Source organism: Aquarana catesbeiana, linkage group LG04 (genome assembly GCF_042186555.1).
Source record: "Aquarana catesbeiana isolate 2022-GZ linkage group LG04, ASM4218655v1, whole genome shotgun sequence".
In the NCBI taxonomy this organism is placed as follows: domain Eukaryota; kingdom Metazoa; phylum Chordata; class Amphibia; order Anura; family Ranidae; genus Aquarana; species Aquarana catesbeiana.
Window position 1 is genome coordinate 279,771,435 of NC_133327.1, and position 14,443 is coordinate 279,785,877.

Consider the following 14,443-nt stretch of genomic DNA (forward strand, 5'->3'; position numbering starts at 1 on the left):
TTACAGCCTGTTGTGATACAGTGTCCGAAGGCCACATGGAGACCTGCTTAGTTTGGCTTGGAGCAAAGTAGCAGAACTTCTAGTTACATTTTATTAGTGGAATCATATTACAAACTTAAACTAGCTTATCAGAGTTTATAACAACAGGGAATTATGTGGTGCATCTTTGGACTTTTTCCTTTTCATATCGGTCAAATTATTGTCTGTTGAAAGATAGGTCTGTAAGTTCAGTGCATATGTAGAACACCCCTAAACCCCAAAGCATATGAAGTATTTCAGAGGCAGGTTGGGCTAGCATCTCACCTCAAGATCTAGTCCCGGGCAGTGGTGGAGTAATGTGAACAGATGGGCGCTAGTCACTTCTAAGAGCAAACACGGAGTTTCTGGACTCTCACTCAACACTACTCAAAGAGAGAGGCTAGGGCACAGGACACCCATGGACTTGGCAGACTCCACATGATGGCCAAAAAGTACTTACAGTCTTCACAGAATGAGGACCTTTAACCCTACCCTGCATTATGTGAAATCAGGTCTTGACTGTAAAACACTGGATGGTTCAGCTACCACACTCCAGACACACTAAGCTTCACCAAGCATTTCAGGTACCCAAATTAGGCTCATATGGTGCTTCAAACTCTTGTCTCTATCCAGGTACATGGTCACCCTCCTCAGGCAACAGGCCTGATAGGATTTTACAGCCACCTACATCCCTCCCCTAGGCAGAAAGCCTTACAGAAAATTAATTTCTTAGTGATATTTATACTTCCTCCCAGTCTGCACCACCAGCAATAAAACCCTAATGCCCCGTACACATGGTCGGATTTTCAGACGGAAAATGTGTGATAGGACCTTGTTGTCGGAAATTCTGACCGTGTGTAGGCTCCATCACACATTTTCCATCGGATTTTCCGACACACAAAGTTTGAGAGCAGGCTATAAAATTTTCCGACAACAAAATCCGTTGTCGGAAATTCCGATCGTGTGTACACAAATCCGACGGACAAAGTGCCACGCATGCTCAGAATAAATAAAGAGATGAAAGCTATTGGCCACTGCCCCGTTTATAGTCCAGACGTACGTGTTTTACGTCACCGCGTTTAGAACGATTGGATTTTCCGACAACTTTGTGTGACCGTGTGTATGCAAGACAAGTTTGAGCCAACATCCGTCGTAAAAAATCCTAGGATTTTGTTGTCGGAATGTCCGAACAAAGTCCGACCGTGTGTATGGGGCATTATGGTTTGGCCAGGCAGATATACATGTTTATAATGATTAACAATCAATGATCAATGATTAAACTTCCCAAACTAATATGGAGGGCACTCCCCAACAGCAGGCAAAGGCAAACAATAACCAGAGCCCAGGGGAGACCAATGAAAGTTGAACTATAATTCATAATTCACTATGTTAAATCTAACCTGGTCCATTAATATCACAAGCTAGCTTAGTGACCATTAATGTGCATTAGGAGACAAGAGGAAGTGGACTAAAGCTCTGATATCTTTGTTGAAGTCAATATTTCCATATCAGAATGTTTCATGGCTCCCAAGATTCTCTAGAGCATAAGGTGAGGATATGGTGGTGCTTACTATGCTACCCTGGAGGCTAGTTACTTCAATTGCTTTTATTAAGCATTTGTTTTGTCTCTGGATGTTTCGGGTATAGCAGTGCCAGTGCCCTTTTTTCATTTTAGATTTGACAATACCCTTTACTAGAATCAATAAACCAAATTCACTAATCAGTCTGAATGTACACCAACTAAGTAGGTGACTAAAATAAAAAAATAGATTTAAAAAAAAATGTTTTTGGGTCCATCATTTTACATTTACACTCCATGTAGGAACAAAACTGCATTCAATTTGTACAGATATCATCAAAAGCAGCTGTTAAAAAAAACAGTATAAGTAAAAAAAAAAAAGCGATAGTGCCCACATTACTAGGAATATCATAGTGCAGATGTGCATATAAGTATACAGTGGCTGCTGCCAGCATGTGTATATCATTTCATACACTGATGCTTGGATTGGAGGTTCCAGAGTTAGACACCTGTACATCTTTAGTGCCCCAACAGCACCACACATGGTACTTTTTTGACCTGTTGCTTTTCTTGGCATGTGTGGATTTCATGCCGAAAATAAGTAATCATGGTGCTTGTAAAGTTAATTTTTTTGTGTTTTCTTGAATTTTATGGGGAAAATTACAACATGTGCATTCATTAGTGAAATTTATCATAGCAAAAGGCAAATAAACAGCATTTTTTGAATGTTTAACATGTACAGCAAACTAGGGCGGAACCATAAACTTTGAACATCAGTGCACAGTTTTCCAGGTTCAGTGATTGAGTTGGCTATGTGTGCATGCTCATGCAATCCTACAATGCAATCATAGAATAAAAATGTATATCTGCTCATTTTCCTTCAGTAAATCAGACCCGGTGTATAGACGCCTTGAGCTGTCAGGGGCATAATATGCAGCCCAGTCATTCAGAAATCTCCAAAACAAAATGTTGGAGAGGTAACACGTCATTTTTAATGGAAACAAAGATAATTATTTCAGACTTTAATAAATGGGGTAATGTGTTTATACAATAAATAAGAAATATGAGAAGAAGGATTTATATTGTAGATATGATGCATCTATCACACTGTTGTAGAGTAGACTGAGAAACACAGAAATCTCCTTTCAATTGTAAATTCATATTGCCATTGCTGAATGGTCATTTGGAAAACATTTGTTTCAATGCTTTTTATTTGAATTAAACTTGTCCCTAGAGAAATACATTGGGGGCCATTACTGACTTCTCTTGAAAATGATGCTTGGCTGTCTTATTCATCTCATTGCAATTGTAATTCCAAGTCACTAACCTGAAACAAAAATGCAGATCAGGAACTCAGATCTCATTCTGGCATCAAAAGCTGCATCCTTGTTCCAAGCCATTGAACCAGAATGTATTGGTGTCATACAATCTGCATCTCAGCCAGGCAACTAGCATTTTTAGATGGGGGGTCAACAATTGCAAGATTCGTATTTCTCCCAGCACAGGAGTCTTTGTAGAAGCTGGCTTGTCAAGTGCACAGAACTTGATTGGAGCTTGCAGCGCTCTGTGCATGGATCCTGCAGAGAGCATTTCAGCATGGTTACTCCTAGTGCGTTTTGTTTAAATTTTCAGTATCGTGAAAATTGGGGTTTAGCAGTATGCTAAATGCAAAAAAACTCTGAACAAGAGAGACAATTTGTTTATTAACTTGTAGCCTTTATTAAAATGCTGATTAAGCATAAAGAAATTGGAGATATTCATTTTGATGCCTTTTAAGTGAAAAATCAGAAGTGTCTTCAACATTTACCATTTCAAAAAAATTTCCCCATTTCAGGGGAAACACACTGAAGTCAATGGGAAGGGCTAAATGAAGGTTGAGCATTAGAAAAGTCACACATTAATGCAACTCATTAACCACTTAAGGACCAGCCTCGTTTTGGATTTTAGGTGTTTACATGTTTAAAACAGGTTTTTTTGCTAGAAAATTACTTAGAACCCCCAAACATTATATATTGTTTTTTTTCTAACACCCTAGAGAATAAAATGGCGGTCATTGCAATACTTTTTTCACACCGTATTTGCGCAGCGGTCTTACAAGCGCGCTTTTTTTGGAAAAAATGCACTATTTTGAATAAAAAAAATAAGACAACAGTAAAGTTAGCTCAGTTTTTTTTATATTGTGAAAGATAATGTTACGCCGAGTAAATTGATACCCAACATGTCGTGCTTCAAAATTGCGCCCGCTCGTGGAATGGCATCAAACTTTTACCCTCAAAAATCTCCATAGGCGACGTTTAAAAAATTCTACAGGTTGCATGTTTTGCGTTACAGAGGAGGTCTAGGGCTAGAATTATTGCTCTTGCTCTAATGATTGCGGCAATACCTCACATGTGTGGTTTGACCACCGTTTTCATATGCAGGCGCTACTCACATATGCGCTCACTTCTGCTCGTCGGGACAGGGGTGTTTAAAAAAAAATAAAAAGTTTATTTTTATTTTTTATTTTACATGATTTTATTTATTTTTACACTGTTTTTAAAAAAAAAAATTGTGTCACTTTTATTCCTTTTACAAGGAATGTAAACATCCCTTGTAATAGAAAAAAAGCATGACAGGACCTCTTAAATATGAGACCTGGGGTCAAAAAGACCTCAGATCTCATATTTACATTAAAATGCAATTAAAAAAAAAAGTAATTTAAAAAAATGACATTGAAAAAAATGTGCCATTAGGGATGTTTTTCACTGCTTGGTTCTTTGTGTATGAGGTAACATCCACAAAATACACTAGAGATGTGTACAAGGAGCTCTAATCTCACTGGTAGCCTCACTCTTCATGGGATTTGAAGTCTTGTTTCTTCTCTTATGGGTTGGAATCTACGTGTGACCACCAGGGTCCCTGTTGAAGGGGTGATTATATATTTAGAATCTTCTTCTTTTTTTATTTTTTTATTTTTTTTTTACTGCCGAGAGTTCGGGGACTATTACAGGCTGAGAATATTGGTAACATTGCACTGTCAATTCTATCATGGAGATTTCTTTTTTTTTAATGGCAAACCGTTCAGTCACAATAAAACACTTTATTGTTAAAAAAAAAAAAAAAAAAATGTGCCTTTAAGACGTATGGGCGAAAGTGACATTTTGACATCGCTTCCACCCAGCAGTGTCATGGAGACGAGTGGGCGCCATTTTAGCCTCACTCGTCTCCAGGCACAGCAGGGAGACAGACGCGATCGCCTCCGCCGCTACCAACGGCTCCGGTAAGCGGCGGAGGGCACCGGTTCGCGGCGGGAGGGGGGGCCTTTCCCTCCACCGATAAAAGTGATCTCGTGGCGAATCCGCCGCAGACACCACTTTTATCTGAAAGCCGACAGCCGCAAGAAAACGGGGATACCGGGGTTATGGCAGCTAGCTGCTGCCATAACAACGATATCAGCTGCCAAACTTTGGACGTACATCGGCAAGTGGTTAATATATCAGTAAATGTATTTTTTTAAATGAAAGCAGTGGAAGTATTTGAATTTAATGTGATATGATCCTCTTGTAGTCCCTGTTTAGCAGGGCTGAAGTGTGAAAAGAAGAAACAGCACAAGGAACTCATCAGTTCATGTGCTGACAAGAAACATGCTGATAGAAAGAGAAAACAGTGACAGAAAGGTGAGTTCATCACGTTGCTACTTCTTCTTATGCCACGTACACACGACCGGTTTTGCCGTTGGAATAAACTCCGAAGGTTTCTCCGACGGAACTCCAAAGTCCGACCGTCCAGAACGCGGTGACATACAACACTTAAGTTGGGACTAGAAAAAGGAAGTTCAATAGCCAGTAGCCAATAGCTTCCGTCTCGTACTTGCTTCAGAGCATGCGTTTTTGGTCCGTCGGAACAGCACACAGATGATCAGTTTTCCCGATTGGAATTGGTTCCGTCGGAAATATTTAGAACATGTTCCATTTCTAGGTCCGTCAGAATTTTCGAAAAAGAAGTCCGATGAGGCATACACAGGATAGGAATAGACGATTAAAAGCTTCCGTCTGACTTTTTCTGTCGAACATTCCGCTCGTGTGTACAGGGCATTATACTGTCCAGTCACAATCTGGGATGGGTCCAGTATAGCCTAGGCTGGGATGATATGGGTTGTATGATGCTGGCCATCAGACTGAGGATATCTAGTGGCAGAAAAAAGTGCTGTGGTAGAATTATCTGGAACATCGCATCAAAAGCTGGTTTTGTTCATTTATCTTTTAAAGGGCTACTTATTTATTATTTTTTTAGTTCTTCTTTAAGGGGATTTTTAAGTTAGAGAAGCTCTTTTCAACTCAAAAGGTTCTTTATTAGCTTAAACAGGATGTTAGATACTGAGAAACAGAGGAAACCTATTGCTAACTCTTTGCTTACCGACAAAGTCTTGCGATTTTCGTTAGAAAATAAAGGCAAATTTTAGCCAAGTTTTAACAAAAGCAAAAATAGTAATTTTTACCACAAAATCAAATTTGGTAACACTCCATTTGAGCTCTGATGAGACATACTTTTTTCTGATTGGTAAAACAAAACATGTATAAGTTTTTTCTTCTCTGGCAGATTTATTGTTTTCATTTATTCTACCTATAATACTATGACAAAAATGAGAGATTGTGTCCTGTTACTGAAGACAGTTTTAGGAGACGTTGACAGTGCCCATTGCTTATCTATTGAATATGGTTTAGTGATGTAGTGTTTCAGTTTAGTCAAAGGGGAAGTGTTTACTAAGATGTCAACAGACAGTTGTATCTAATCTCTGTTGTCTTTTATATTTCTGTCGTCACAGTAGATTTATAGAGGATATCCAGTTTTCCATGTATGTTGTCATGAAAACCCAAATATCACAAACACCTGCTGGGCGTTGGGACAACACAGCTGCTGGCTTTGTGATATCATTTTAAAAGACAATAGAGCTGACCCATCTAAAATCCTTTGTGAACGAAATGTGTTATATTGGTCATTTAACACCAAGTCCCATGTGTACCATTGTTGTCACGTAAAAGTACAGCAGTACTTTCCATGAATTTGTCTCCTACACAGTTTGTGTTAGAGCTGCACTCCTTGCAGTGTGAGAGGGGTGTAGCTTGCAGGTGTAATGGCTGTAACAGATGGTGCCATGCAGTATCTAGAAGCTAGATGAGAAAACATAAATAAGATGAGAACAGAAGGCATAGCTCCCAACTGTCCCTGATTTTGAGGGACTGTCCCTGATTTGGAGCAATGTCCCTCATGTCCCTCATTCCTCCTCATTTGTCCCTCATTTTGGTCTGATCTATATAGTTGTATATAAAATCCACTTTTTATCTATCAAAAAGTTCCAGTGCTAACCCTTTCATCTGAATTCTAAATTGCTGCATTTGTAAATTCCAAAAGCCAATATAAAGGAATAGTAGTGGTAAAAAAAAAAAAGCAATTGCGGGTTCAACCAATCTTGTTTTTTTGTACAATTCTCCTTTAAGGGGGCGTGGCAAGGGGTGTGTCCTATGCCTGCATACTTTTGCTGATAGGTGTCCCTCATTCCCATCTCAAAAAGTTGGGAGGTATGAGAAGAGGTCACCAGCACCCTGATGCAGGGCCACTGGGGACTTCTTATCTTCTCATCTGCCTTGTCTTCTTGTCTTCTCATCCACCATGTCTTCTTGTCTTCTAATCTGCCTTGTCATGGCTTCTACCTTGTCTTCTTGTCTTCTTATCAGCCATGTCTTTTCTCATCTGCCATTTCATAGCTTCTGTCTTGTCTTCTCATCTGTCTTGTCTTCTGATCTGCCTGTCTTCTTCTCTTCTCATCTGCCTTGTTACTTGTCTCCTCATCTGCTTTGTCTCCTTGTCTTCTTATCTACCTTGTCTTCTCATCTGCCTCGTCTCAGCTCCTCACCTGCTCTGTTTTCTCATCTGCTCTGTCTTCTCATCTGCTCTGTCTTCTCATCTGCCCTGTCTTCTCATCTGCCCTGTCTCCTCATCTCATCATCTGCCCTATTTCCTCTTCTCCTCCTCTGCCCTGTCTCGTCATTTCGTCATCTCCTCATCTGCCCTGTCTTCTCATCTGCCCTGCCTTCTCGTCTTCTCATCTGCCTTGTCTTCTTTTCCTCTCATCTGTCTTGTATTTCTATGTTCTCATTTGCCTCCTTGTCTTCTCATCTTTCTTCTTTACAGTCGCAATCTACTGGTAGTAGTCAAAAAGAAAACCTTTGACTTCTTAAACTCACAAATTATATTGATGCTTAGAACAATATTGATTCATAAGATTACAATGACCTTCCTTTTTTTAATATGATCATAAAACTGTTCCTATTCACTGTTTGTTTCTGAGAGCACTGAAATTTTCCATTTACACTTTATTGCTGTTATTGGTATATAAAACTTATTTTTACTGAATGGCCACAGAGCACTAAAACAAAGCAAAATTTTGCCTGGTTTTCTTTTTTAATATTCTAGAGTAGCTGTGAGCTACCTATTAGATTTATTGGCTTCAAGCATGGCCCCAGACATCTACAAAGGGCTGCACACTGAGCCTAAATTAACTAAAGGAGTTCTGAATTCTTCTTTTTTTCCTTTAAAATAACAAATATTTTATATAGAGCAGCCCCAATCCTCCTGCTCCCAGGTCCCCCCACCAGCGCTCCTGGCTCCTCCGCCATTCTGAGTGCCCCTAGCGGGCCGCTTGCAATGGGGGGGCACTCGTGTGCACTCAATCCCAAGCCATGTTCTCTGTGTCCATTAACACACAGCGCGGCTCAGCCCTGCCCCTCACTCTCTTCTCACAGGCTGTGATTGACAGCAGCAGGAGCCAATGGCCCCCACTGCTGCCTCCATGACCATGAGAGAGAGAACCAAGAGAGCCTCTGCTCTCGAACACAGTGCTGGATCTATATCAGGCTCAGGTAAGTTTGGGGGGGGAGCTGCACACAAAAGGTTTTTACCGTAATGCAACAAGATAAAAAAAAACCTCTGCCTCTATAACCACTTTAAAGATTTCAAACAATCTGTACTTTGTTACTCAAAAATACATGCGATCAGGGGCGTTAAGTATGCTATTGCAGCCCACACAGCTAGTGTGGAGCCTAAGGGTGGGAGGAAATTGTTGAGACGTCGTAAACATGAAAAATTAGTGTGTATGTAAAGAAAACACAAAATCCCCCTTGCTGCAAGGGTTAAATGACGATTAGGTCTGGGGTTTACAAAAAGCATTTTTACTTACCTAACCCTCTGCCTCCCCTGCCAGCCAGCGCTCTCTACTTCTTGCTTCTGGTGGTGGACTGTCCCATGGTATTTTCATGTCCAATGAAGGGCGAAGGGCTCTATGTTGTTCGTGATGATGTCATCTGACCACTGGAGCATAGGGAAGAAAAGACTGCAGGGACTGGTCTTACAGTCTGGAGGGGGCCTACGAGAGCGAAGGATCGAGTAAGTAAAACTGCTTTTTGCTCCCCTCCCTGTAGACCTAAACAAGCATTTGCAACCCCACTGCAAGGGAGGATTTTGCTTTTACCTGGAGTTCAGCTTTAATAAGAAAGGCACTGTTTCCCAACAATAAAAGCACATTGGAGTCCAGCTAACTGGGCTAATAAGCTACAATATTATGTGAATATACTTCCTCTTTCTTGTGTGAAGTCAGCAGTTTGATTTATGATAACTTATCTGCTACAGGTTACACAAACTAAAGGCCATCACATGGTATATGATAAATTTCTGCAACATTATCCTGTCACCTAGTTCAGGAGCATTTTATTGATCTTTTTGTGGTGCTGCTTCTTAACAATATTGGTTTCATACTGTATATCAGGCAGTTGAAAGACATTACATCTGATCCTAAGGATTTCAGAGGATTGAGTGGTGATTCATCTGCTCATTGATAATCTTAAACTCCAACAGACATCACTGGCAAGGACTGTTGCTGAGACTTCAAAAGGCCTAGGGAAACTATGTGTCTCCTAAAAAGATGTGGGGCATGCAGTAGATGCAGCCAAAATGTTGATGTGATCTGAAATGACATACAAGCTATATCCACTGTATGCATGTTCCATAGTCTTTGTTCCCACAAATTATGCCATAAAGTGGCTGTAAAGGCACAATCAAAAGAAATCGGAATTCGCTGCAACACTTCACCTTTTGTGATACTTCATGCAAAAGACATCATGTAAAGGCAGAAGGTTTTTTACCTTACTGCATTCTATGCAGTAAGGTAAAAAACCTTCTGCATGCAGCTTCCCCCCTGTATCCCCCCCCTAAATGCATATCTGAGCCAGATCTCGATCCAGCGATGTGCATGAGAGCTGAGACTCTCTCAGCTCTCTCACGCCTCACTGGCTCAGATACAGCTGCTTTTGTCAATCAGAGCCAGTGATGAGGGAGTGGGGAGACGACACACAGAGTAGGGCTCAGGAGCAAGCGGCTTGCTGTGGGGTCACTCAGCCGGGGGAGCAAGGAGCGCCAGTGGAGAGACCCGAGAAGAGGAGGATCGGGGCTTCTCTGTGCAAGACTATTGCACAGAGCAGGTTAGTATAACATGCTTGTTGATTTAAAGAAAAAAAATTGAGCCTTTAGTATTACTTTAATTACATGTATAAATTAAAACAGTTAAATTAGATATGCTTTTATACTTATAGAATACAGATATAGTATACAATTAACAGAATAGGTAATCAATCCAGTGATCAAACAGAGAGCGACTATAACTTGCAGTTTACTAAACAGGTGCAAAGTTAGAAGCAATAACACAAAACAGATTCAGGATAGGAAAGAGCATGCATACACTGCAGAATAATACAAAATGACAAGATAAGAAGGGCGCATTAGCCTTTTGCATTACCTCAGATACCATTTATTGTGTAAAAATAAACATAGGTAATATACTCACAAATCAACACAATCATAGACTCATAAGATTGCTAGGAATCCAGCCTTGCTGTAGAATACATGCACGCTGGCAATAAGGCGGACCTAGACGACACTCCACGGCAGACGCAGTAGCTGTTGCATCTGCTGTAGAGTGTCACCTAAGTCCGCCCTATTGTCAGTGTACGTGTGTGTTCTACAGCAAGGCTGGATTCCAATCTTATGAGTCTTATGAGTCTATGATTATGTTGGTTTGTGAGTATATTACCTATGTTTGTTTTATTCAGTAAATGGTATCTGAGGTATTGTTCAAAGCCAGTGTGCCCTTCTTGTCTTGTCATTTAGAGCTAAGGATTCCCCCAATCTGGAGAGGGCAGCAAGGTCTGGGCATTCCCCTGGTTACCTTTCCAAGCTTTAAGCCAACAAGACAGCAATATCATATGATTGTTCTGCGCACCTGCCATTGACACTTTTAGTGATGAAGTGGTACATTTTCTTTCCTGCTGGCAGAATAATACAAAAAATAGTATGAAAGCTGCACAAACATGAACTCTTCACAGTATTATCACTGTGCTATAATCAGGGCAACATGGCTGCATAACATTGTCTCTATAACAACAGAGTGCAGATGAGCTACTTTTACTACACAGCTACTTTATCATAAATAGTGTCACTATCGGTGTAACAAAGGTAACTTTGGTAACAAACGTGAACAGCTGGAGGGATCCAAAGACCAAGGGTCACCTTACTCAGGCAGCAGTCGGGTAAGTGCTTCCCATAGTAGCTAGGATCTGGTCCAGATGCCCCCATGCTGATTCTAATGCCGCGTACACACGGTCGGACTTTTCGTCTACAAAAGTCCAACGGACGCTGACGGACTAAAGCTGGCTGGTAATCCGATCGTGTGTGGGCTTCTCCGGACTTTCAACTGACTTTTTCAGGCTCAAATCGGACGGACTTTAGATTTGAAACATGCTTCAAATCTTTCCGATGGACTCGAGTCCGGTCGAAAAATCCGCTCGTCTGTATGCTAGTCTGACGGACAAAAACCCACGCTAGGGCAGCTATTGGCTACTGGCTATCAACTTCCTTATTTTAGTCCGGTGTACGTCATCACGTAAGAATTCGACGGACTTTTGTGTGATCGTGTGTAGGCAAGTCTGTTCGTTAGAAAGTCCGCCGCAAGTCCGTCGAAAGTCCGTCGAAAGTCTGTCGGACAGGCTGTCGGACTTTTGTAGCTGAAAAGTCCGACCGTGTGTACGCGGCATAACAGTGGAGTATTGCTCACCTGGTTGCAAATTACATGCTCAACTGAGAAATGTATACTCCCTGAGCACGTCCAGAAACCCAGGGAGTTGTGGGAAATGGATTTAAATCTGAGCTTGGTGTAAATTTCACTACAGGAAAACATCAAATCCTATCTTAATGCAGAACTGGTGATATATCCATATTGTATGCAATGTGTGCAGTGCACATTGGTCCCAAGAAGGATGGGGCCTACTGTGTAGTCACTGTAAACATGGGTGCATTTTGCCCCAGTATCGCCACTTACAGAGTGCCCTTGTGCAATTTCCTTAGTGGCAGCAGTGTTCCAGTTACTGGAACACTTTCCAGTACCTGCTGCTGAAGGAAGCCTTTAGCTGGACACTGACAGAGGGAAGCAGGTGCAAGCTTAGTCATTAGAGCTACTGCAATCTTTCTCTGATACCCAGAAGAGACATCAGGAGGGAGAGAAGTGCCGGCTCCACATAGTGCTCTGAAGCATTTTTACAATAGTGACAATGCACTGTGGCATGCGCTTTCACTATGTGAAGAGAGAGCTGCACGGGACTGCAGGACAGGTAAGTGTTTTTTTTTTTTCTTTATAGAGAGTCCAATCAATCTGCCAGGGAATACAAGCGATACCTTCCAGCCAACCACTAGACCTGGCTGAGCCAACAGATTGGTCCAAACCTAGGTTCCGATCAAACTTTGGCTGCTGGGGAATTCGGACAAACACTCAAACTTTTGCTTGTCCAGCCCCCTGTTTGGTAAGAGTCAAATATCATATATAGAAACCGTATTTCTACCAGCTGCCTGCTGTCACTGATTGTGAAGGAAGCAGCGGGTGTTTGCACTCTCAATATTTGAGCAAGGATGTCACCACTAACATCCATACCTTAAAGGGTCTGGTATTCATTTTGAGGGGGGGAATCTAGAATTGTTTTTCATTCTTGCTGAAGGATTTGCTACAGCAAAAGTGGAAACAAATTATATAATTTAAATGCCGACCAATGACTTTGCAGATCTGTATTTCTCATGAAATGGTCCTTAAAGCGAAAGTAAACCTCTGTGTGGTTTTTTTTGGAACCTGCAAGGTAAAGCCATATTGTGCTAAAGTGCATTGCATACCTTAGAACGAAACCTTCCAGCAATGAGCTGTCACCGTTGACAAGGCTTCCATCTTCACCTGGTCTTCCTTCCAGGTTTCCTGTACTCTGGCTGTGTGAGTGGTGGGAGCTGACTTTTACGGCACAGGACTCTGAAGGAACGGCCCAGGTGGCCGTTCCTTCAGAGCGCACACGCTGGTGACTTCAACGGCTGCATGTACAGTAAATATCTCCTAAATGTGCAACATTTAGGAGATATTTACAGGTACAAGTTTACTCCCACTTCAAATAAGCCAATGTTCCCCTTAGACCTGAACCTATTTTTACACTGGATTATGCAATGTTGTTAACTGTAGGCCTATTATGTAGTTTATTTGCACATGTCAAGTCTGTGAGTTTTATCTTCTTTGAAGTCAGGAACTGTTCAAATTTTTTTTTTTAGGTTTCTGTTTTGTCTGTGACCCCATTGTGGATGTTTGCCCTCACTTACTGTCCATGTGAAGCCAATGGTCACACTGCCTACAGATGTGCAGGGTCCCCAGTTTAGTGGTAGCAGTCCCTGGCTTGAGATCACCTCAAACCTCTTAATGTCAGCTTGTTGATCAGCACATATCATCCCCTAATGTGAACAGCTTGATTGTGCCAGTGTGCAAGAATCTACCTGACTGAATGCATATTGAGTGGATCACTTAGGTAGGCTCTTGCGCTAAATAGATGTTGCAAAATCTAAATTAGATTGCATTTAGATAGTATAATCAGATTGTAACAATTTATCAATTTTTGCATTGTTTGGTTTAAGGTCTAACACCAGGAATATTTTTTTTATTTTTCTTTGAAGTGAGGAACTATCCTTCCCCATCTCTACCTCATGTGGGCATGCAATATATGAAATTTGAGGGGAAGATTGGAAAGGCTTCTTCTTTCTCACTTACTAAAGTTTCATTGATTGTGAAATTTGGTAGGGTCAGGGGCATGATACTCTGGAGTCAGAGGAACATTACCATTATACAGAGAGAAACTGAGGCACTAAGGAAGACATCTGGGGATCCTGGGAAGAGACCTGAGGCACCTGGAAAGATACCTGGGCCACATGCTCCATTTTTAAGAATAAACAAATGTGGGGATTCAGCTGCATGAGGGTTTGTTCACACTAGATAATTTTAGGTGCTTTTTTCAAATGCATCCTGGATACTTGCACAGTAAAATCAACATTTTACAATCACCAGTGATGATTACCTTGATCCAGCGATGTGCACAATAGCTGTCCCGGGACACTTTCTCCTCATTGGCTGAGACAGCAGCGGGAGCCATTGGCCATCCCGCTTTCAATCACAGCCATTGAGCCAATGAGGAGAGAGCGAGGGGGCAGACAAGTCGTGGTTCTATGTGTCTTATGGATGAATAGAGCAGGGCTCGGGAACGAGCAAAAAGAGGACGATCGGGGCTGCTCTGTGCAAAACTACCGCACAGAGCAGGTAAGTATAACATATTTGTTATCTGAAAAAAAAAAAAAAAAAAGAAAAGCCAAACCTTTAATATCACTTCAAGCACAGGAGGCTGTTCTTGAATGCATGTAAACATATGTAAATGCACAGAAACATACAATAACACATTTTTCAAGTAAAAAAGAATGGAATGCATTAAAAATAAATGTAAAAGTGCATGTGGAAACACACATTGAATT

The 14,443-nt window shown here is 41.2% G+C and overlaps 1 protein-coding gene across 1 annotated transcript in view; it reads left to right on the plus strand.

The window, feature by feature from the left end:
- KBTBD11 (kelch repeat and BTB domain containing 11) overlaps window positions 1-14,443 on the plus strand; it is a 72,993-nt gene that overhangs the window by 42,453 nt on the left and 16,097 nt on the right. The gene's annotated exons all lie outside the window — the stretch shown is intronic.